We start from the raw sequence: 24,201 nt of genomic DNA, 5'->3' as shown, positions 1-24,201 counted from the left end.
GCGTTAACTATATTTTTTACCAAACAATGAAATCTATATCTATATAGGTACCTGAATAAAACTTTTCCGTTACGTATTAACTGACAGACAACACACAAATGAAACTGTTGATCTTAGAAAGTTAAAATTTGTCGCGTAGGTAGGTTAGGGAGTATGGGATAGTAAGTAGTAACTAAAAAAAGGTTTTCTCGTTTTTTTATTGAAACGGAAAATATGAGATTTCCCATTGTTTTCAACGTTTGCACAAGCAAAGTAGCAGGCGATGACTAGTATCTACCTACATGATACCAATATTATAAATGTGAATGTGAGTTTGTTTGTTATGCTTTCGCGGCAAAACTACTTAACCGATTATCATAAAACATTGTACATTCTTAGAGGTATATTAAACAAGAGATAGAAAAGAGAAAAGAGTATCCTTTATTAAATTCAAATTCAATTCAAAATATTCTTTATTCAAATAAACTAAGCACTAATAATAAGCACTTTTGAATCGTCGAATGAACATATGAACAAAAAGCTACCACCGGTTCGGAAGGCAGTTCTGCTGAGAAGAGCCGGCAAGAAACTCAACAGATTAAAAAAAAACTATCCTATATCCTTTTTTAAAAAGGATATACTTTTTTTAATATACCCTTTAATATAAAAGTATATTATCGGAATTCATAGTTCCCTTAGAGGATTTCTGGAAATTCTTGCATTCTGGAAATTTTGTATGAGAACGGAAAAAATGAGATTTTATATTACATAAGTATTTCACGAAAGCAGAGATACGAGCGGCCACTAGTTTATGTATTTCGACTTAAACCTATTCTTTCTATTCTTCGTAGGTATTTAATGACGGTAAGGCTGTTAACAAGTGATTAATTAAAATAATGATAGCTATTAAGACTCTGTAAGGCCTTTTTATAGGTTACTGTATTATCTATTGTCGATGGTTGTGAATTCGATTTCCTTCCAATATAAAAAAAAAGTTTAATACAGTTATAATCATTAATATCTCAATAATTTTCTCTCTCATTAAACAATATTTGTTAGTCCATATGTAAGTATACATTTCTTACATCAGAGTAAAAAGTGTTGTAAAAGGGAAACGGTTCTTTTTCACAGATACATATAGTAAATAAAATTATTTAAAAATGTAAATTTTATATAATATATGTAAAACTCCTCTAGGTATAAGCGAATGCACAACTAATGCTTTAACAGTGTAACCACAGCACCACCATGTACATATCTAATAATTGTATTCTTTAATCCTAAATAATAATATCGGAATTCGGCGGAAAAGTATCTTAACACTAGGTTCCCAGGTTCCCTCTGCATACAATGCAGTGCGAAGCTAAAAAAGGCAAAAAGAGCCAAAAACTTGCTTAAATTATCTCCAAATTTAATCGTTATTCATACAATGTAATCAACATTTAACCTAAGTATCGTATAAAACTGTGCATTTACCATACAAACAAGGCATCAATCGCCATACCATATTTGGTATAACCGGTGTTCTAGCACATGCTACAGGTGGTCTAAACTAACGGCTAACTTAAGAGTTACTTGTTTTTTTACTTAGAAAATATACTTACTAGAAATAATATTATAAACTTTTAGATTGTCTTTTTGTTTATTTAATATGTTTTTTGTATTTTAATTTAAGGTTAAACATAGAGTCTAGTGCTTAAAGTTTTTGAAACTGTTAGCAATTTTTAAATTATTTAGTTATCATTTTATCTAATTACTTAGTAAAAACATTGTTTTTTTTTATTCCGAATACAGCGGGTTAGTCAGACAAAACTTTAAGACACTCGGTTCCCTACTTTCCACCCAATTTTCGAGACATTTTGCTTGAATGGCGGAGCTCAACGCGCTCTGTGCATTGTCTTGTTACCAGTGCAAGAAATTGACAATTACTCATTCTTCAGAATGGGAAGAGAACCCATAACCGTCGTGTTTGTTATAGAGTAAGTATATCTAATTCTAGATAAAAATTGATGGGCGTCCAAACTTGTTTTGTTTGATGATTCAATAACGCTTTACTCTTAAGGTCTTTTAACTTAATATAACTCGAGGTTAACCAGATTTGAGTGTTGTAAAATGTATTTGTCATTTACATATTTTTTAATTTATTTATATAAAAAAATATATTATAAGATTTGTTTTTTTTTTAATACAAACTTTAATAAAAAATATATTATTATTTTGGTATGTTTTTTTTTGGCAATACCAAATAAAGTACAGGTTAGATAGCAGATCTAACCTGTACTATATTGTTCGTATATACCCTGGCTATATTTAATTTATTTTTATTTGCTGCTCTGGTAAACAAATCGCGGCGTTGAGTTTCGCCACTCAATACGCAATGTCTCGAAAATTTGACAGAAAAGTGAGACCGTGCTATACGAGAAAAAGTATGAAGCTACTAAAAAAACAATCTTTTACCAAATCAAACCCACTGCCCTTCCATTTAATTCCACAAACAGTCCAAGAGTCCCGTCTCCGTCTTTATAGTCAAGATTAGATAGCTAACAATTAATTTACAGTCTCGTGAATCACAGTGATAGTGGGATTATTCTAATAGCTATTATTTCTGCTTTTACTGGAACTTAGCCTTAGATGAGTAATTATTTTCTGTGTAGCACTTACTTAATGGATCTCAAGGTATTGTTTTCAAATGAATATTAAATGTAAATGTGTCTATGTTTAGGACAAGTTCTATGTACAATAAATGAAAAGGATTAAGGTTGTTTTTTTTATATTAAAAAAAAACAGCTTTCTTTAAATTTTTGAACCGTTGCGTGTTGAGTGGCAGATCTCAACGCCGCGATTCCTACTCTAAAAGGAGAAATGACGCTTTACTGTTTGACGCTTCACTACTGCGACACGAAAGTTTCAATATATTTTTTTTATATTTTATATTTAGGTATATAATATAAATACTATAATAATATAAATATAAATAATTAGGCCAGTCGTGGCGCAGGGGTGCAAAATGTGATTGTAAACCCGCCTGGTTGGGGGCAACAGAGTGTCTTAACACTAAATTCCCTCTGCCTACCTTGCTGTGTTCGGGGTACACCGTGAAGTTGATTTTCAATATAAAGACATATGTAATACAATATTCTAAAATACGCTATAAAACGGCAAATTAACAATAAAGTTTAATGTTAGCAACTGAGGTGGATTAGTAGCAACTTTAAATACTTAAGTTGTGTTTAAGACAATGAAATAAAGGAAGCACTACTAGGTAATGCTAATTGGAATTGGAATACGATTTAATTTTCACGGGTTCGATTTTGTGTTTTCATAATTTCAGATATAGCACAAAAGTAGCTTATTATTTATTATAATTTATTGATTAATCGAAATTCAACTTACAGCAACAACCACAAAGGCAATGGGTTCCTTTCCCACTCGGGGGATTTATCAGTTTCATTTTCTCCCTCTGATGAGAAGATAAGCGTCGTTGATTTCTGTTCCACGAGTGGAAATCGAACCGGTTGTGCACTGCGCCACCACGGTCTTTAGTTCTAAAATTCAAGATCTATTTAATTTTTGTTCTTTTCATGGGCTTTTCATTTTCTTTTGATGGGCTTCACCCATCGTGGAGCTTTAGAACAGTGGATATATACTCAATGGATGCAGAAACTCTCTGAAATGATTATATAAAATTATTATTTCAGCATTCACGGATGGAGAGTGTAGTGTTTTAATACTTTAGTTCTCCGTGCCTACCCTACTTAGGATAAACCATGAAGCTGAAAGAAAATATCAGTAACTTTTATTTAACTCCTTTAGTTAATGATTTATTTTTTTTTCTCACAGAACCTTTCTGTTTAGATCAAGGTTTTCTTAGTCATCTATAAGAAAACCTAGATCTAGTACTAGAAACACACGCTACAACAAAATACAAGCACATACAAGTCCACACACCCGTGTCTACCCACATCCACATCCACATCCACGCGTGGTGTTCACCAGCACGGAAGGCTGATTGGGCAATTACCCCGCACGGTGATGTGATCATAGCGTGCGACGGTGTGCATACGTTTTTTATCACTTCAAACGAATGCGAGCTATGCCTTAGATGGATCTGAAAGGGCGTGGGCTTCCTGAGCCTATTTATTTTATATGAGGTGGTGTAGCGTTGGAGAGGAACCGTGATGGTTGTGGGTTCGATTAGCAATTGGGGGGAGAAATATTATAATTTTATCGCTTTGGCAATTCCGCTACTTAACACGCTCTCACAGGCACACATTCACACTCGAAAATTAGGCGGAATGTGAGGAACGCAGTATATTAGCACCAGGTTGCCTCTGTCTAACACAGTACAATTCAAAAAAATTAAAAAGGATGTATGTGAGTAGAAATTAATATAGAAAGACAAAGCTAAACAACCTGCGTTCTTCCTTTCCGCCCTTAATCAATATGATAAAAAAAGAAAGAAAGGGTTTCATGTCTTGAATATTTTATTAAACAACAGTGGGATTGGGATTGAGTGGGGTGTTTTCAATTATTTTTAAGACATCTAATAATTGTATAGTTTCTCTATTATTACTTATTTCTAAACTTTACCGTAAGAATAGAGTAAACTAAAATATTAGACAAGCCTTACAGAATTCAATTTTTTTGGATCCAAATCTGTCTTGCTCTTTGATCAATATTATAATAGAGTTACTTTATTATAAAGGTTTTTGATTGATAAAGACCCGCTTTGGATACTGTTATATAGACATGTATCGCATAGAGTGGGAAGAAGGAACATGATGTTAAGACACTCCCACTTTTTGCCCAAATTTCTGAAATCTGGCTAAATCTGGCTCTCTTCTAAAAAATTTGATTCACAACAATATTGGCTTTCAGAACAATATAACACACATGTGTACCTAATGTCTGGTTATATAATTAGCCTTACTAATGTCTTACTTATGTGTCCTGTACATCTAAAATCCATGGCATTAGAGCTATGGTGTAACCTGAGTTATGGCTACGTTATGGGGATCTTAGGTGCGACTGAACGGTCTGTCCATGTTTATGGTACCATAAATACGGAGTGCTCGTTACCGAGTGAACCATTAATGAGCTTACTGTTTGTTCTCGATTCAATTAGAAATTGTTTTTTTTTTGGTAGTGCAGTTAGAAATGGGGCATAGATAGGACTTTTTCCATTTAGCAGGGCAGGCAGAGATGCCTATTGTTAAGGAAGTTTAAATTGAATTGGAGGTATCGTTAATAGTGTGGCGTAACTCAACGCCGCTCAATATTTAATAATTAATTTAATGTAGTGTGCTAATCTATATACATACTAAACTTCCCATACAAAAGACTATTGTTCGTGTTATAATAGTACCTAGTACTAAAGAAGTGGTCTGGACGAATGCTCTAAAAATTTTACCACCCATTCCCCTAGACCACTACGAAAATTCAATTTGTTTTGAGATAAAACGTCTTTGAGAATAGCGCGAACGTTATTTTATGTGAATTTGTTAAATTTCAGCATAGAAATATATAAAGCAGCTTCACGCTTTTTCTAGACTAGTCAAATTTATTTTCCCGAGTGGAAATCGAACATTCAATCTAAATGCCTGCCAAATTGTAGCGTTCTACGCCACGTAGTTCCTTTTTGTTGTGCGTTGCCCGTCAGTTAATCAGTTACGGAAGAGTTTTATATAAAGGAATAGATAATGATTAAGCAAAAGCAGCTCGATCGACAGTTGCAAGCCTGGGTTCCAGTCCCGCTGAGGATGCCATTGCCGCCTACGGCATCGTCTCAAGCAGCCACGTACTGTTTCCACCTTCTCAGTACAGTGTAATACCCTCTGCCCTAACCAACCTGTGTCGCTGTAATGACCAGTAAGGCTAGCAGCATTAACCTCCAATTCCTCCATTAATTTGGACAATAAAAAACTTTTTTAATAGTGAAATTATAAAAACTTTATTAGTACCTATCTTTTATTAGTTATGCACTTAATATTAGATATAGCTACCTAATTACCTTTTAATTTTGCATCATTATTTAATACTTTTAACCTTTACAAGATATTTAACCTTTACATGCTATTTAAATATGTGGGACATTGACTAACTAACGGAACTTAACACTTGGTTCCCTCTGCCCACCCTGCTATATGCGGGATAAAGCGTGAAACAAAAAAAAAGATATTTAAATAACATGCACTTTTGTAGTAAACTTTCAACCTGTTACACATATTAGGTTGTAACCTTTTATTATCAAAGTGGGTTGATGGGGCATACCATACATGGGGGATGAAAGATTTAATATTTTCATTTCCTCACTCAAGTAATTAGGCAAAAAAAGGCGTTAAGTTTCGACACCAGTCACAAGTGAGGACCAGAATGCCTTGTCACTAGGTTCCCAGGTTCCGTCTGCCTACTTTGCTACGTGCAGGATACAGCGTAAAGGTAGAAAAAATAAAAAAATATATATTAAAGGATTTCAATAATACTATTTCCTATTATAGGCAAAGATGAATATAATATGTAATATTAAAAAGTAAATGAGAAATGGGACGCGCGTGAAGCTTGTATTAATTTAAACGTAGCTCCGAGATCAATGATGTTGGTCTCCTAGATACGTTTGTATAAAATATGAAAGTAAAGTAAAACAGTTTATAGTTATTTACCAAGTGTAGGTATTTATGATAGCGGAGTGTTTTAACACTAGATTCCCACTTCCTACTTTGCGGGGTGCAATCTGAAGCTTTTTTTCTTCTTAGGAATCGCCGTTCTTACGGTGTAGTTATTTCGCAAAACAAAATTAATCCAAAACGAAGGACAAGAAACCAAATTAAAAATTTACAACTTCAAAAAAATATTTTTTAAATGTAACTTCCTCATAATAATGTACCAGAACTGCCAAAACCATTAACATTTACAATCGAATCGTTTATTGTGTTGTGACGTAAGTTTATAATATGAACTTTTGTATTTCTTAAATATCAAAGTAAATATTAATTTTTCATTTACTTTTGTTATCAAAACTCGGTGTTATTTTCCTTTTACTAAAATAATTTTGCAAGGTTATTTTACGGTTTTAAATTTTTAAAATGAATGAGAAGTTGATTTTAACTGTTAAGTAGATATGTACGAGTATTTTCATTATACAAAAAGTTGATCGGAAAATAATTTAAAAAATACTAAACTGACTGTATATATTTTTTTAATTATTAGCCCTATTTTATAAGCATATATAAAATGTATGTATGTATAGTAATACCTCTTTTTTAAGTCAGTTATAAATAATCAGTCATTTTAAGATTAGTTTCTTCATGTAACAGGTAAATAAATTCAAACAACCTTTTATTAGTAAGGCCATTGGCTATATATGAGGACGTCATAGCTCAGTGGTTCAGCGTCTGTATATGTGACAATGATGGGTTCGATTCCCCCTTTTTATTTATTGTTTTTCTAACAAGACAGGGGAATTCCTTCTGCTTTCACGACTTTGTGTGAAAAATACGTTTTTAGTTTTAAAAAATAACATGAAAAATAATACCCATCTAGATATTACGGATCCCAGTGTGTATATCGTTTGAAAACTATAGTTTTGCTAGTATTTAGCTGGACATTATCGGCGCGTCGGAACTCGCGCGTCGTCGGACAACTTCGTGTATTTCCGTCGAACGCTAATAAAGGCCTGTTATTTTTGATACGATTCTATGGTGTACCTATAATATTAGATATTATATACCTACCTATACATAAATATTATAAATATTATCAATTTTAGTATTTTTATGCTTTTTTGTTGTTTTGTTTATGAGATTTGGTGGAGAAAAGCAGAGAGTTTAAAATTAGCGTCTTTTGAAGTGAAATTTTTTTTAGTGTCCCGCCTTTTTTTTAGTTCCCGCAGTTAGCAACTGAGTGCTGTTCCCCACTTTTCGAGACATTGCGTATTAAGTGGCGGACCTCAACGCCGCGTTTTGTAGTAGTTTTTACCTGTGGCTTTGCCCGTATGCTAGAAGAAATCTATATTTGATCAAATGGAAAAAAACGTTTATTACGTCTCCCTACATTACGTTTTCTATTAATAAAGTTCATGCGTTTTTTATTTCACAAATAGGTTTATAGGTAACCTAGACTTACGTAGGCGTTAAACGCATTCCTACCAAATTGCACTAAATCCGTTTTGATCGACCTAAATTAGGTGTCTGTCTTACTTGAGTCTAGATTTCTAGGTAGGATGATATCTCGTTTGGTTATTAGGGCAGGGCTTCTCAATGTGTGGCCCGCGGGGGCTTTCAGCCTGCACTTTATAAAATTGGCAGTTCTGTTTTCTAAAAATATTTAATCTTTTATTAGTACCTAGCACGTTGATTGTAAGTGAATTTGAATTATTTTTAGTGCATTCAATGATATGGTGTGTTCTGTAAAAGAATTATGCACTTGCAAGCAGAATATTATATAGGTACGTCAGCGATTTTGATAACATTATTTATCTTGTTTTTTCAATAAAAAGTGCAATTACGTCAATGTTGCACCAAATAAGCGATACAGAGAGTCACTGTACTCTGTACTGACAAGTTACGCTAAAATGATGTCAAAAAGAATGACTGGAGATGAAAAGATGACTTAAAGTTTTAAACACTTAATATAAAGAACTTTTTTTTTTTTTAACTTTATACTAAATCCTCCATATCTAAAGCAAGGTAGACAGAAGGAACCTAGTCTTGATACACCATGTTGCTAACGGTTCGTCCAATTTTTGAGACATAGCGAATTGAGTGTAGAAACTCCACGTCGTGCTTTGTTTTACAAGAGCGAGAAACAAAATGAAAATAATATATCCCCCGAATGAGAATTGAACCCACAACCGTCGATATACTGTCAGACGTTACTGCTGTTCATTGTGGGAATTATATGCTTACACATATTAATCACATACCAATATATTAAATAAACTGCTATGTATTCCTTATGGAATAACAAAAGCTAAAATATCCACTTAAAAATATACGAAATATATATATTTATTTTTAAAACAATTTCTATGTTCATTTAAAATGCATATCAATTAATACCGAAACACGAGGCATTCTGTGGAATCGCTCGAAATTGCTTAATAAGCTTAAAAGCATCTATTTGGTGCAAGTGCTGGGCTGTTAGCGTTTGTGCCCGATTGCATTAGAAGGAGGCCTATGTTTTTTGGACTTATGATTGTACGTTCTTAGGACCCCCTACAGGCCGGTTTTTGAATATGCTGTCGTGTTCTTTGATCGTATAATACTTTTTTAGCTGCACACTTTATTATTAGCAGTGTAGCCAGATCGACGGTTGTGATTTCGATTCCTATTCTGGTAACACGATAAACCGCGGCGTTGAGTTCCGCTGGTCAACAGTGTCTTCACACTAGGTTCCTCTGCCTTTCCCGCTATATGTCAGATCAGCATGAAGCAAATATTACTTAGGTATAGTAACGCGATGTCTGCCGTAGTGGAAAAGTTAGGATTTTAACTAGACGTAATTAGAGTAGGTTCAAATTTGATCAGCACCAGCGCAGAATTAGGATTAGAGAAAATAAAGCTTAAAGCCTACACAGGTATTTTTTTATATATAATATTTATCGCCCTATACTTATAGTTTGTACCAAACATTGGCAAACGCGTTGTACAAGATAACAATAACGTGAGAACAAACGAAATTATACAAAAATATGTCATGACTGCGTTTTCTCATTATGCCGGGGAAATGTAACATAGTAGTTAATAAAAATAACTACTTATATAATAATAGTAAAATATTTATTAGACATAGCGGATAACGTATCTTAAATATATCTGTTTTTTATATTTATAGCACCGTTTTAGGTACCAAATTGGGAGGTAGAGAGAACCTAGTGTTAAGACACTCCGCAAAATACTTTCTGTCAAATTTTCGCATTTATTTTACGTATTGCCTTGTTTAAATTGATCCCACAGTCTTCGCGTTTACAATCCCACAATAAGCTACCTACATAGTCACCCTAAAAGAATACCCAAATAGGGGACGGAGTGTTAAAAATCCAATATGTACAGATAAAACCGGAGAACAGAGTGTCTTGACACTAGTTTATTTCTGCTTACCCGGCCCTATGCTATCTGTGGGTAGGTACAGTGTAAAGCCCGAAATAAAAATGACAATGCATAAAATAAAGAAGTAAAAAAATAATTTAAATCAGCTTCACACTTAACGTTAAATCAGCAGGGTAAGTAGAGAGAATCTAGAGCTAAGACAATCCGTTCTCCACTTTCTCCGAATTCTGAAGGCATTGCGTGTTGAGTGGCGGACTCCGTCGCGCTTTTACCTCGATAACAGATAGAGCAAAAAAATGAAAAAAAAATTTAAATAAATATTTCATTTCCCCGAATGGGGATCGAACCCACACCAGTCACACTTAGTACCCTTGCATCTCGACTGAAATTTAAAAGACCAAGTTTAAACTACACCACGCTGTAGTCAACAAATGCGACGTGTCGTTACTTGACACTGACGGAAAGCAATAATTAGTTTTAAAAATTGCCACACGGACTCTAGATACACATGTTTCTCATATATATATTAGAAGAAGTAGGTAATTTTGTATTAATATTATGTACCTACCTATATTATTTTTTTTAAACTATTGTTATTATTTTTCCCCACATTCTTAGGTAGGCAGAGGGAACCTAGTGTTAAGGCCCCATTCCCCGCATGGTTCCCATTTTTCGATATAATGCTTTGAATGATGTAACTCAACGCCGCGAGTTTTGAGCTAAACAAAAAAGATTTAGATTCTTAGATTTTATTCTAATCACTACTTTATCCATCTATTAAATTAATACTTTTTTCAAGTTGTAAAATTTAAAAAGTATTAATTCTCTTATCTTACCTTACCTACCTACTAAAAAGTAAGAGTTTACGATTCGAACTATTGTTGTAAAGTATAGAGTTCGTACCTATCTAACATCTCGCCCCCTTCGTTATGCGCTTTCTTTCGAAGTTTTTACTAGGTACTATAAAATTTATAAAAAAATAAAGATAGCATTAGATTACGAGGGGCTTAGTCAATGAAAGATCTATCTTTAGGATTCCGTATCTCAAAAAAAAAGTTGAGCCTTATAGAGTCAATTTGTTGTTCGTCTGCCAAGACTACTTGTCTCGAGACATTCTTCTCTACTTCTCTTGATACATATATCGAGAAAAAAAATAAGCTTCTAAGTCAACAGTATCAAAAGATGCATTTATACATTGTTTTTACTTGTTTTTTTGTACGAATAAAACAAAAAATAACAATAACATTTACTTTACAAATAAAACGATATGTCGATCATTTAATAATTACACTACACCCATATTTCACACCTAATGTGAATATGAGTGAATAACAAATATACATCTATCTCTCTCTAACTACCGAAATCTAACCAAATATTATAATTCTGAACACGATTCTATTCACTAAATGCTAATAACACTCACACAAAAACAAATACGTATACATGTGTGCGTTTTTTACGTGTATATGCGTGTACATATATTTGTTTGAATGTGTGCGTCTAATACATTTTGGCCACTCACACGCATCCACGATATTTGGAGACACCTGATTGGTTGTTTAGAAAAAATTAGGAAATTAAAACATGGTCATGGTTGAATACGTTTAAGTTGTTTTTTTTTGGTTATTGCTTATTGATGTATAAATTACATAACTGAAGCCATCATGGCGTAGTGTCTCAGCATGTAGCCATAAACGCGATTTTTTAGGATTCGATTCTCACTCGGAGGAATAAATTATTAAGTAGATATTTTTATTTCTTTGCTCTGGTAACAGTGAGTAGCGAAACTCAACGCTTTGTCTATTAGAGCAGGGAAATGAAAATTTCCCCTGGCACTCGATATCCTCTAAAGTCTAAGTATAATGAAGAAACTAAAATATTTTATATTATTATAATGAGTAATGAGGCCCACGGGTTGTAGATTCGATTCTCACTCAAGACAATAAATGTGTTTTATTTTTTCTTCTTTTTGCTTTGGTGTCGAGGCAAAGCGCAGTGTTGAGTTACGCCACTATATGCAATGCCTCCAGAATTCGGAGGAAAGTGGAGAGTGAAGGCCTTAACTCGGGCTCCCTGTGCCTACCTGTGCATCGGTATTATTTTTAAAATTATCATTATTTCTACAAAACTTACTTTGAACATCACCTAGAAATTGTTTTTTTCTTCATTTCATTCTAAATAACACAATTTGTATTTGGATGTGTGCGTCTATTTCAAATTCGGCCACTCACGCGCAGCCAAATATTTGGAGGCCTCTCATTGGTTAGAATATGATTAGAAAAAATTAGAGGTATTTTTGGCAGTCGTCAGACGAGGACCAGTTTTTTCTTATATCTTTTGTAATAAAGTTCCATTGGTTAATGTTTGAAGCGTTATATAATTTTCGATGTGACGCATGTTTGGATATTTAGATGCTAATTTTGGAATGTAAATAATACTGCGAAGGAAAATTGAATTATCTGCCCCTTATTAATTGAATTAAATTAATATTAATAGTTACAGTAAGTACCTACATTCAAACAATAAGTATTTAATTATTAAAAATATCTATATATAATATATAATAACAATCTTATTTTATTAGGTACAAAATAATATTACTTACTATCTAATATTTTGTAATGTTTAACACTTCACAATACATGAATGTGAATTAAAAATGTTACAATAAACTAAAATTCTAAAAGTGAATAAATTGTATTGATCTATATTTTTATTTCGTTACCTATTTATAATAAAGAATAAATAATAATAAAAAATATAATATGAAATATCAGTTATTACGTTACTTATAAATTATGATATAAGTATAATACGAAATATAAAAAAATCGTTTTTGGATTGTAGGTCAAAGGCAATTACAACTTATAAAACGACACGGACTTATATACGACGCAAAACTGACCGCATTCTTTGATGGTGATGACTTAGAAGCTTAATTTTGTCTCCACCAGGGACCGTAGACATGGATATTTGTTATTAACTACAGCTTGGTACACCCACGCGGTACGTTTCCAGTTTTTTATTTTAAGGTACGGAACCCTAAAAAATGTTTAAAGTACTCTATAATAACATAACCGTCGCCATCTTATTTATAAGTAAGTATGTGTGCGTCTAATGCCCCTCGAAATTTGAACTGCGTTAGATGATTGGTTGACGAAGAGTCTTTTATGAAAACCGGTTATTTTTTTTGGTATTATTTATTTATAGTTCTTATGTAGCTCATTGCACTATATTATGTACTGTAATAACTTGAGAAACTGTGCAAAACTCCTGAAATGCTGATATTTTGATACTACTTAATTAACAATTCAATTTTGTTCTTCTTGTTCTTCAACTAGCAAGATTGTAACACCGTAACTATGGAAATAAATTGAATTGATGCTTTATATGAAATTAGGAATAAAAAAAATATTCTTAGTAAGTTAATTAATTAAAGTAATTTTGTGGTCTAATTAGAACCTAAACATACCCTCATTGTCTACTAATAAAATGGTGAAAATGAAAATCGAGTAAATATTTTTGTAAAACATTAATTTAAAATTTTAGATATGGTATTTAAATACACAGATCCTCTATTCCAAAAACGTCCTCAATTTCATACAAATTCAAATCAACAATTTAAACTAAAATGCCCCTTCTATACTCAAAAAATACCATATAATTACATACAGAAGCTACCAGGCTTAATTAGCTGGATTCCAAGCCAGAACAATCAACAGACTAAAAATATAATCGAAGGGTCGTATTGTTAAAAAACCCAAAACACGCACACACACACGTATAAACACAAAAACAACACACACACCTATACAAAACGACGCACACACACACCGACACCCCAATTCGAATTCCGAACGCGCACAGTGTTTCCGTAATGGCGGCGCGGTCGTTGACCCCAGTTTTGGAGGGCGAGTGACGTCACGCACTGACCTGCCGTAACGACCTTGATCGGATTCGGGGGTAGGTCATGTTTTTGCTTCGCCACTCGATTTTGGCGAAATTTTCGGTTGAATTTATGAATATTGAACTTTTTGTACGTAAGAAGCTATAAACTACAATATACCTACTTATAAACTTTTGATAATTTATTTATTAATAATTATAAAATGTTAGTAAACGTGACGGTTGCGTGTTCGATTCCCACACAAAGAATAAAACATTTTAATTTCTTAACTTTAATAAAAAGACAACGCTCAGCGGTAAGATCTGCTAAGAACATTAGACGGAAATTGGAGAGGGATGTGTTTTAACCTAGATTTTTTCTGCTTACTCCTTCGCTATAAGCAAAAAAAGCTGAAAGCTGTTTTCTTTATAAATAAAGAGAGGAGAGAGAGAATTTTCATCATTATAGTGGTTGTGAGGACACGACGACGTTTCAAAAATTAGGCGGTGCGCGGGAATCGGTATCCTCAACACAAGGTCTGCGATCTATATAGCGTGAAGCTATAAAAAGCTAAATAAATATTAAATTGATTTATTTTATTATAGTTGCCTTGGTTATAAAATCTCAAACTCTTTAGGTTTTTTTTGGAATATTAAAAAGGGGTTGAACTATCTTATAAAGTAGTTCTTATAAGTTTTGTTTTACGATTATGGCTACTAATTCGGGGATTCCCCTTAATAATTCAGCTTATCATAGCCCGTATCGTATAATTTTTAACAGGAAAATCTGCTAACTTTACTTACATATGAGAAGGTACATTTTTCGCTTTCGCAAAATATATCTCTAATTAGGCTAACAGCGAATCCAATTTCAAATCTCCGTCAAACTTGTTGAGTGCCGGGGCACAACTTCTCACTTTGTTTTATTTTTATTAGCTGCACGCTGTATCCTGCACATAGCATAGCATAGGCAGAGGGAACCCAGAAACCTAGTGTTAAGACACTCAATTCCCCTTAAACATTCCCTTTCCCACTTTCCGTCGCATTCTTGAGGCGTTGCGTGTTGAGTGGCGAAACCCAACGTTGCGCTTTGCCTGGTTATGAAGGTCTCAGGAAAATGAAATGTAATGAAAATAGTTCATTGTCCATATTGGGAATCAAAAACGACGATTTAATGAAAATACAATTTTAAGCTACCCTCTCTTCCTTAACAGTACATACCTACTCGTATCAATCGAGATTCGAACTCAGTACTTCCAATAAGACTTAACGTTTGCCAGACAAAGTCAGTATTTACCACTAGTATATAAAAAAAACATTTAAATAATTATTTTCGTGTTAGTTCGTCTCAGGGCCACCTGAAATCTTATCAGCGGTCATTGACACAATATATTTATTTTGTTACGCATATTTCGCATTATTTACCGTCCCGTTGAGTGCGAATACTTCATACACACACATACATACATATATGTTTACATAAAGGAACTTCTTTATTATCTTCTATGTTCTGGCAATTTTGTGCTAAGACACTTCGTTCCCATTAAAACACTTCCATTTCCCACGAGGGATTGTGTGTTGAGAGGCGGAACTCAACGACGTAAGGAATAAACTTAAAACTATATTTTGTTACATATGGGTAGGTACACTATTCCATTTCCTCGAATGGCAATCGTATCTACAACCTGTAGCGTTTACAATTGCACACTTGTGTCCCTGCGCCAGATCTGGCCTCAACAAACCAAAGCTTATTGTATTCTATATATAAAATAACATAAATTTTGGCTACTTTAATCTAATAATACTTACCTATATAAACTGAATATATAACATATAACTAATATATATATAAATATGTAAATATATATATATACATATATATTCCATTGTCAGAAAATCGTATTTGCTTTTATTAACATTTTATTTACCAATCACGTCTCAACATCCTGTCTTTTTTGTCCTTATTGTACTTATGTACATACATATCTTAATATTTACATTAAAGGATATAGTTATTTAAAAGACCACCGTCTTGCAGAGTAGGTGCGACGGGTGAGGATTCGATTCTTACTCGAGGAAATACAATTATTCGCTTGGATAGTACATAAAACGGGGTTGAATTCCTTCACTAAATACGTAATGCAAATTTGGCGAACGTTGGAAAATAAAGTGTCCTGACACGATATTACCTCTGCGTGTTTCGCGAGAAAAAGCGTGAAACTGTTAAAAAAATATAGTAAACGTCGCACTGTCGAATACTATAATCGTTTCTCATTTAAAGTAGTAAGACCGAGATAGAGTCAACAAATAATGAACAGACGTGCAACGACCCCACATTTTGATGAACCATCACATATTACATACATACTCATCTAAGGATTTGTACTAAACGAATTTAAACCCTATAATTTATGATATAAGAATGAAAATCTATTACATAGGTGTGTCAATAAAGTTCCTTGATTTGCCATTTGGTAGAAAAAAATGTAATTTAGGTGTGAATTTTAATAATCTTTTGTGTGTCATATGATTGAATAGTGGGATGGAGCAGATTTGTAAGAATTGGTTAGAGATTCAGCTTCATACTATTCTGCAATAAATTAAAATTGTCAAAATTTAAAATTACAGTTTTTTTCCTAAATAAAATGATAAGTAATTTAAATTATATTATACATTCTTATTTAATCATTGAATATTTTAAACCATTCAAATTTATTTCCATACACCTTATTTTAAAATACGTGTAAAAACGTAAATATCAATAAATCATGGATTGGCCTTCTATTCAGGGGTACGATTGTATTTGAATTATTTTAATATCTCTTACTGACAAGGCTAGGCGCGGTGTTGAGATCCGTTGCATAACACGTAGTGAAATTGAAATTGGACCAAAATTGGAGATGCGTGACAAGTCAATTCAGATTCATGTGGTATCCCGTAGAGTAAGTAGTAGGTAAACCCAGTGTTAAGACACTCTTTTCTTCATTTCGCACAAAAATCCTTTACAAACCCTAATCGCTCGAACATTGAACCTGCACTGTTTATTTCTAAATTTTCAGACCGATAACGTTATCGCTGCAATTTGTTTTATCTAAGCCCGAACGTTGCACCGCTATGCTACATTGTGAATGTCAAAATGCATTTATATTTATATAAATCTACTGACATAGTTATACTATTAAAAAAAATTGGTGTGGTGTCGTGGGACACCAGGTAAGAACGAAGTTCCTTCGGCTAATGTAGAATCGACACAAATTGCAAAAAAAGTCGTGCTCAATTTTATGTAAGTTTTCTTGATTTTTCTCTTAAATTTTGCTGATTAGTTTTTATTTAAGTACAAGAAAGTATTTAGGAAATTCAGTATTTTAGGAAATAATAAATTACTTAAAATAAAAAAACATCGTAATTCAAATTATCAACTAAAAAAAGAAAGAGGGAGGAAGAGAAAGGTATTATACACTACTCGTCTGTGTATGCGACTGTCGCGCCTGCCCACGTCTCATTTAACGGTTTTATTCCACGCATTTTTCTTACGGTTTTACTATCACATTTTTTTCAGTTCGGTCACGCAGCGAAATCCCTATCCCTTCCAAGCCTGCCGTAAGGAACTTCGTTCCAAAAGTAATAATTGTATACCTATTAATATATAACTTTAATACCTAAATTGGGGAACGTAGTGTCGTGACACCAATTTCCCACTATCAAACGTACAAACAGTAAGGGTGTCGTAGGCTTTACCTGACTACTGTAGATAGGTATTCACTAGTCATGTAATGGTAAGTGATCACCGCCGCCCACGACCCTGTGCAATACCAGAGGAGTTACAGGTGTCTCGGGTCATTAAGGAGGAGATAGACTCGCTTTTTGAAGGTACTTAAATTATATTGACCTGGAAACACTGCTGCGGGAATTTGTAATGCATATAGAAGTCATTTAAAATGTCGATACAAAAATCTTTTATGACGTGAAACATGAATATGTCTCACACAGAATTAAGCGACATGGGTATAGTAGTAAGGATTGTAGCGAGGAAATGTAAATAAAGAAAAAAGAATCCACGACCGTCACGTTTACAATCAGACGGGTTCTTTCTTCTTTTTTCACAAATATCTCAAATAACAATATATTTTGATTAGTTCGTAATAAAATCTTAAATTATTTTAATTGTTTTCTAATAGGTCTTCTTTATTTATAAGTACCATAACAAAGGACCACACATAACTCTACGACGATACTTTAAGCGACTTCCGATCTGATTTGCATTTAATGATTCAGATCAGACTGTCATTACTAAATTACACCCTGCTGGCTCTCGAAACCCGCATTAGTTACAAGCTTCCGAGCAAATTAGTATGTTTCATTGGGTACATTATTAAAAAAAAATGCTAAAATATTTAAAACAGTAGCTTCATCTATATATTTTTAAAATATATTTTAAACATTTTCTATTTATTTTCTATTTTTTTGCTATAGACAGATATAACATCTGCTGGTTTCTGCTGCGGAAATAAGATGGTTTATATTCGATTTTTTCTTGAACGAACATTCCAATCTATACTAATGTTATGTAACCAAAGATTTTGTTTGGTTGAACACGCTAATCTCAGGAACTACTGGATCCAATTTAAGAATAATTTTTGTGTTGGATTTATTTATCGAATTAGGCTATTATCATGCCACGTTAATATCACTGTACTTGTGTCTTGTGTCATAACACAAGCTTAAGTTATTTTAATTTGAATACGCGGGCGAAGTTACAGTTATAAGTTACTTTAAATTATTTTAATTCTCTTAGTCTTTCCCCTAATAAAATCTTCAAAATTTAGGAGAACAGAGTGATAAATGACAAGCCCATTTTTTTCACCCACAATAAGATAAACTAAATGATGAATAATAAAACTAAAAACAATAAATAAATCCAAAACAAAAAAAATATCTAACACAACAATAGAAACATGATCCCTGAACTCGGGCTAAGTTCAGTCAGTCTATCATTGATCTGGTCAGTGAACTTTTTTCCCTGTTTCATATATTTACATATACATATAAAATAAATATACATCTATATATATAGTTAATAATAAAAAAAGCTCTACGCTGTATCCCGCATACAGCAGGAACCTATATATCAGCAGAGGGAACCTATATGTAGATATGAAGTCACCGAATCATTAAGACATTGCATGTTGAATGGCGGGGCACAACGCTGCACTTAGGCTTGTTAGCAGATCGAGGAAATGAAAATATCAAATATTTAATTCCTCGAATGGAAATTGTATCCACAACCTTCGCGTTTACAGTGCACGCTTGTGCTACTGTACCACGGCGGCCTTCACCATAATATATATAAATAAATACGTATATAAATATATATATGTAGCTTAATATGTATTATTAGAAATAATTAATGTGATAACGCATTTCGTATACCATTGGAGTGGTCAGTGCCTTTTGTGATAAGTACATTGTAAGTAACCATTGTTAAATGTTTAATTTTAATTAATTATTCTTTATATTGATGTCTAAAGCCAGAGAATACGTCTCCACTCTTCGCTTATTCAGAATGTATGGTGGTGGTATATACGGACGCAGCGGATCATTTCTCCTATTAAAATTAATTTTATTTATTAAAATATATTTAACGTACATTAAAATCTTGTAAATAAAAGCAAAATAGCTTAAATAGATTATGGGCACGATGGGCATGCCAACAAACCTACACGCTTTTAAATTTTCATCTTCACAGTTTATCGAGCAAATTGATGGAATTTATGGATGTAACCGTTCTTACGAGAAATCGAAAACCGATTAAAAGTGAATTCAAACCCCGACTCGCTTTTAACCGATTTCTTTAATTGTTAATTAAAAAAAATATTAATGTTGATAAGACTCTTTTGTAATTTCAAAGTAAGATATATATAAATATATATTATAGGATATATTTTTACCCCTTTGTTAGAAGAAACTCGAATCACTCTCGCAAAGTGAATACAGAACAAATGGTACCTAAATTTTGAAACATTAAATCTGCGGTTACGCATATTAAGGTCAGTAATTTCAACTTAAACACTACAATTAAATATCAAAACAAAATTGTAATATAACAATTGATGTCAATTTATTTGTGGTAAACAAAAACTAAAGAATAGTATGATAGCTTAACGTTTGACTAAACGCGACGGAATTGGGTTCGATTTCCACTTAGGCAAATGGATTATTGAATATTTTCAATTCGTCACTCTGGTATCTGGTATAGTACTAGCACCTGCGCGCGACTCCTTCGTGGTCAAATGGAAGTAAGCAAGAGCTAAATATAACTCAATAACTCTCCAAGGTATTTCGGGCTACAAGAATATTGAAACGTTAAATGTGATGTAATATAATATATTTATAGCATTCCTCGATAAATTGATTATTTAATACGAAAATATTTTTTAAATTCGAATAGTTCTTGAGATTAGCGCGGGCAATCAAACTCTCTAGCTTGGTAATAGTATAGATTTTTGGTGGTGATGGTGGTGGGGGTGTTCTAATGTGATAATAAAAGGCGCATCTTTGACCACTTACGGCCTCACCATGTCAAACCCGACAATAACCTATAACGATTATTAATATAAATTTTGGCAATTGCAGGAAATAATACGTTTTCCTGTTTAAAATTAAGAATAAATGCCCAAATTTGAGTTTATTTCCTTGTGATGTCAACAATATTACTTCGGAGTATTACCAAAAATATCGCGTCATACAAGTGATATGTACCGTCTTCGCTTGTAAATATTATACGTATTATTAATATATACAATTATAATATATAAATTTTTAATATATTAGCTGGATTCCATTGACCTTCAAGAAAACAGTATTGGTGATACTGGAGGGAGGTCACAAAACATAAGGACCCGCTTGTATGAAGAGGTTGATAATAGTGGACGAGACGAAGGTATGTAGGAACGGTAGCGTTTGGAGCTACGTTCTCTCTGACAACACCGCCAGAGATAAAATGTGTAGTTAAAAATGTGAATTGGAAGTACCTACTTGTAACTTACGTAGGTTCGAGTTTAGGTCGGTACATATAAATGAAGTAATTGGGTCAATAATATAATTTTTGCTTTGTAAAACATAAATTTGAGGCCAGTCGTGGCGCAGGAGTACAAAAGGTGACTGTAAAATCGACTGGTTGTCGGTTCAATCCCCACTCATGGAAGGAAGAAAAGGAAATAATTTTTCATTTCTTTGTGTGGTGTCGAGTCGAGGATTTTAAATAAGTGATGAGCAAAAATAAAAAAAAATAATTTAACAAAAATAAAATGACAGACAGACTTAAAATAGTGAATTCAAAATTGACTTCCAAAATATGTTTTTGACACACTATCATACTTGTGGTTTCCAATTTGTCACTTTGCTTATATACATATATATTGTATAACGTTCTTAATACATTTTTGAGGAAAACAACAAGAATAAAATTTGATTTTACTATAATGTTGTAATACTCTAGTAGGTAATTCCCGCAAGAAATCGTGGATATGAATTGGTTGTCCAAAAAGTATAGGAAGTCGACGAATATTTTCAATTCCTCGCTCTATTAACAAGGCAATATGCGACGTTCAGTTTCTCCACTCAATACGCAACGTTTCAAAAATTAGGCTGTACGTGAGGAGTGTTTTAACACTAAGAACTGAACTGAACTGAACTGAACTGTCCCTCGAGTAGGTACAGGTCAAAGCTACAACCATGGTGCTTGCTTTTAGGTGGTTTATGATGTACCATGATGGCCTCTTTACCTAATCTAATAATAGTGTATTTTTTTATTTCATCCAGCCGGAATTGAATTGGCAACCATTGAGTTCAGTCAAAACTATTCCTACTGAGTCACAATATGACTAAATACTTACTCCATCGTAAATTAAGCAAAATGTTGTAATAATATCAAAGAAATTAAATAAAATTCGACACTCATAATCAATTATAAGCATGTTCAAATAAAATACCGTAACAACGTATTGTCTCAAATACACCTGCAAGAGTGCATTGTACCGTGTGCGAGAGAGACGGACTCACACGATAATTATATGTTAGAAAGAGACATCGACATCCATGACCTTAGTCAAATTGTGCAGAATTGGCGGGTCAGTGACACGATAGTGATAAGATAAGAATTTCGGTAGAAGTCATTATATTTGGAAATTATATATGAGCTTGTATGAATAATTTGCTTATTGAATTTTGGTTGATGTTTTTTCAAGTTTTGCAAGTGCTAATAAAATTTAGATAATTACTGGACCCATTTTGACGTGGTTTTGTTAGGTATTGTATGGAAATATATTATTTTAATGAGGATTTTTATATTACACAGGTTGGTTGTGATCAAGATTTAAAATATTTTTTTTCATGGTTTTATTTTTTTCTTTTGCTATTTCCTTTATTGTTTCGGCAACGACAATATTAGTAAGTATAGAACATTTATAGCACTATGGTAGTAGAGTTCATTATCAAATTATAGGTAACTAGTTCAAATTCAAATAAAACGATGAGATATTCTACAAACTTTTGTTCATAAAGTACACCAAAGGATGTTCAGATTAAAAACGCTAAAACAATACCCATTGAAAGCGACCGGACGGTAAAAAGTAAAATTCGATAACGAAAATGACAGCGAAAGTGACACACACAGACAAACAAACACACACATAAACACACAGATACTCGTAAACACACACAGAACTAACCTTACCCAACTATTGGGCGAATACTCGAGGCCATTGACATGCACACTGCACCGAGGCCGAATGCGTTTAAAAATAAAAGTACACTGTACCTATAGGATTGCATTTTAAGCGAAATTGAATTTGGGAATGAATGAACGAATGGATACGATTAATTGGATTTTTTGACAGTTAGCTACTATGTGCGTTGATTATCTGTGGTGATTAATTGAATGAGAGTTAGTATTTTTTTTTAAATTTTGACCTTGTAAGGTACTGGCTTAAAATAAATTTAAGTGAATAAAAATAATTGTTCAATCGAATAGGAATCTCATTAGAAAAAAATATTATACATTTTTAATTATATATAACTAGCGACCCCCTTGCGGCTTCGCCCGCTTTTACTACTGGATTATTCATATAATGTATGTTTGCAAAGCACTTAAGATAATGTGAAAATTAATTAAACCCTAATGCAACCCGCATTTTCGTAGTGTCAATAAGGATTTTCCAATTGTTTTACACAGCAAGGATTTTTTAGTAGGTACCGTAATTTTAAGTCTGTGCTACTAATCTTTTCAAGTACTTATTAAAATATATTTAAATGACTATTTTTAGATATTTAAATGACTATTTTTAAACGGAAGAAATTATAAATAAAAACCTACCTACTAATAACTAATAACTACAAAAAATATGAAATCAAATATATCGCGCTGAAATAATATACATTCAACTACAATTATTCAATACGTGCAAACGCATCTAAATCTTCGTTACTATGCCTCTGTAGCGGGTGGGTTTTTTTTTCGAGCTTGTGGTTAATGCTGAAGAGGGTATTCTGTCCCTGATGAAAAGCAAGCACTACGTGGCTGCCTGTGAGGAAAATTAAATAGAATGCATTGGCCGGGAATCGAACCCGGGCCGCCCGCATGGCAAGCGAGCATTCTACCACTGAACCACCGATGAGTGCTCATGACGCGCTTGTATAAGCAAAACGTCGCAGGGCGCGTATCGCAGCAAGGATGTTTTGATATTGTAACAACTTCTAACTTAACTTATTAAAATGAAAAACAGTAAAAGACAGTTTTGATCTACATTAAATGGCCAACGTAACTAATATAATTATTTATATGCTGAGAGTAAGGGATAAGTAAAACTTGAGTCGGCACAGCTGATGAGTCAACGGCGTGATGTGTCAACAATTAAATGCGTTTTTCTCTAAAACTATTCGCAATTTCGAAATAGTGTAAAAAGCAAATTTTATCTTCGTTTAACGTAGAAAATTAATAAAGTATTTTAAAGGATAAGGATTAATACCATTATGGAAAAATATCCCTCACAATAATAAATATATTGAAATTACTATTTTTAGACAGAAATATGATCACTACACGTTATCCTTAAAAGATAAAAATATGCTCTCGCGGACTTTTTTGTAGATCTTATTAAGAGGAACAATACTCTAGTACATTTTTTCATGTAGTACTTACCATTAAAGCAGCGCATGCGCGAAAGTGTCTCAACGGGTAGGACTTTATACATATTTATCGTATTTATGTTAATTTACATAAGAATGTACA

Source organism: Heliconius melpomene, chromosome 19, assembly GCF_056956725.1.
Source record: "Heliconius melpomene rosina isolate 202511_hmr_F chromosome 19, ASM5695672v1, whole genome shotgun sequence".
NCBI classification, from domain to species: domain Eukaryota; kingdom Metazoa; phylum Arthropoda; class Insecta; order Lepidoptera; family Nymphalidae; genus Heliconius; species Heliconius melpomene.
Note: the sequence above shows the minus strand (reverse complement) of the source record.